Here is a 2,937-nt window from a genome sequence, read left to right on the forward strand (position 1 = left end):
CGAGGGGACGATTCTCCTGCTTTTCTTTGCTGTTTTATGTTCTAAGGGTAGGGCAGGGTCGGAAAACTATAGCCTGTGGACCAAACCTGACGCCAGACTGTTTTAAAAGTATTAATGGAATATAATTACACCCATTCCTTTATATACTGTCTATGGCTTCTCTCATGCTTCAAGATCAGAGACCTGGAATGCTGGCTAAGCCTAAAACATTCGTATCTGGCTCTTTTCGGAAAAACTTCGCTGTCCTTGGTGTGGTGTATGATCCGCAAAGCTGGTAGTTTGCTGCCCCCTGTCGAGTCCCCAGCTGCGGCTGGATTGGCTGCTGCCGGTGCACCGCAGCCCACTTCTCTGGCAGTTTCCTTGGCTTTCTGGAGAAACCTAGCCAGAGAATACCTTGGAGCAACCCTTCGTCGACTGATACTATTATAGGATGAATTGTCTTGCCACTTCATTTTTAATTTTTAAATATTGATTTTGTATCCTACCATCTTGCTGACCTCGTGAATGAGCTCTGATAAATTTTTAGTAGATTCCTTAAGATTTTCCATATAAAGCTCAGTTCATCTGCAAATAGTTTTACTTCTTTTCCAATCAGGTTGCCTTTCTTTTTCACATCTAATGCCCCAGCTGGAAACTCATGTTGAATCTGCTGAATATGCGGAAAAGAGCAGACGTCCTTGTCTTATTGCTTGTTTTCTGCACTATCGTTGTCATTTAATTACATCCTTAGACATTCTGTGCCCATCAACATAGTTGTCTAACTACTGCTTTTTGCAGTTGTGTTTTAAATCAGATTGGGAGGGGGAGTTTTAAACAAAAAGACATGTATATTTTCTTTTATTCTTATTTCTGTAGTTACTTTTAGAGTGCTCTTTATTTTTTCACATGGATTCCAGTTACTATCTAGTGTGCTTTTATTTCAGCCTGAAGGACTTCCATTGGTATTTCTTAAAAGGCAAGTCTATTTGCCACACATTCTCTTGGTTTTTGTTTATCTAGAGTTCATGAGCCAAGAGCTTAAATCTTCAGTGAGCATAGGACAAGATGGGAAGGACTGGGAGTTGTTGCAATCAGGAACAGAAGATGGTATAATCTGATAGCAAGTGTTGTTCTTAAGGGAAGCAGAAGGAATAATGGTTTAAAAGTGGCAGGGACTCACTTCATGCCATAATATGTATGGATGTTGGATGATAAAAAGCCACTACTTTCCATGGAGGAGGGAGGTGTTCATTAGAAAGTAACATGATGAGAATATTGCAAAATAAATCAAAGGTGTTGCTGATGACGGTCTTTAAGTTCCACAGGGTTCAGGGATGGAGATGGGGGTAATAGAGAAGTAGCAACCTAAACGAGATTAGATATATTCAAAGCTTTTAATTTATTCAGTTTATCTGGTTTTTTTTTTGGTTGTTGCCTGTGCTTTCGATGTCATATCTAAGGAATCATTGATAAATCCAGTATCATAAAGCTTTCCTGCTGTGTTCTTCTAAGAGTTTTGTACTTTTAGTTCTTATGTTTAGATCTGATCCATTTTGAGTTAATTTTTACATGTGGTGTAAAGTAAGAGTCCAACTTCATTCTTTTGCATTTGGATATCTAGTTTGCCCCGTATCATTTATCGAAAAGACTGTGCTTTCACCATTGAATAGACTTGGTACCTTTGTCAGCAATCAATTGACTAAACATGTGAGGGTTTATTTCTGGATTCTGTATTCTATTCCATTGAACTATATTGTCTGTCTTTATGGAAGTACCACACTGTTTTGTTTACTGTAGTTTGTATTAAGTTTTGCTATTAGGGAGGGTGCAGTCTCGCTTTTTTTTTTTCTTTTTGACTGTTTCGGCTTGTGTACTGTTCATATATGAAAAGTCCCTTCTCTTCCTGAGTTTGCTGAGTTTTCATGAGAAATTGGATTTTGTCAAGAGCATTTTCTGCATCTATTGAGATGATCTCATGGAGAATTACACTTAGCTTTGAATGTTAAACCGATCTTGAATTCTTGAAATAAACACCACTTAGTTATGATGTATTATCCTTCCTATTAGTTGTTGCAATGTTTGCAAAAACTTGGCTAAGAATTTTTGCTTCTATGATCATCAGGGATATTGCTTTTAAGATTTCTCGTCCTTTTCTGCTTTTGTTATCAGGATAATGCTGGGCTTATAGAATGAAAATGTTCACTCCTCTTCGAGTTTTGGAAGCATTAGTGTAGAACTGGTATTATTTTCTAACTTCTTAAAATGGAAGCGTTGATTGTTGATTTTAGATCTTTTCGAAGATGTTATAAATTCCACTTTAACCACTGGTCTAGTTGCGTCCCAGAAATTTGGACATATTTAAATTTTTCTTCCATCCAAAATAGTTTTATTACCCCTGAGATTTGACCCATAGATTATCTAGAGGTGTGTTCTTTAACTTTCAAGTGTTCGGAGAGTATCCTGTTATTTTTTTAAATTGACTTTAACTTTAATTCCATTATATTCAGAGAATATACTTCGTACGACTTCAAGTGTTTTAAAATTCTTTTAAGATTTGTTTCACGGCCACTGGTTCAGTGGTACCGAAAGTTCTGATTTCCGTTTCCACTCCCCTGCCACCACATTCTCCCAGTACCCTGCCCAGGGTTTTAGTTGCAGTCACGGTTGCGCCCTCGTCCCTAGGGGCCCGCCCGGCCGCGCTGCCCCGGAGTAGCCATCTCTGAACGGCTCACCGGGCTTTTCCGGGAGTGCTTGCGTGCGTGCGGCGGAAGTCCCGTCTCCCGGCGCCTGCGGTTGGCCCTGACCGCAAGAGGTGCGCCCCGGGGAGGAAATTGAGCGAAATTGAAGGCAGCCGCAGGGCCCGGGGGAGGGGCGACGGGGCTCCTCTTTCCCATTGGCTCGGCCCGCGGAGCAGGCTCGCTGCGATTGGCTGGGCCGCGGGGGCGGTGGCCCCGCGCG

The sequence above is a fragment of the Pteropus vampyrus genome, unplaced genomic scaffold, assembly GCF_000151845.1.
Source record: "Pteropus vampyrus isolate Shadow unplaced genomic scaffold, Pvam_2.0 Scaffold395, whole genome shotgun sequence".
NCBI lineage: Eukaryota > Metazoa > Chordata > Mammalia > Chiroptera > Pteropodidae > Pteropus > Pteropus vampyrus.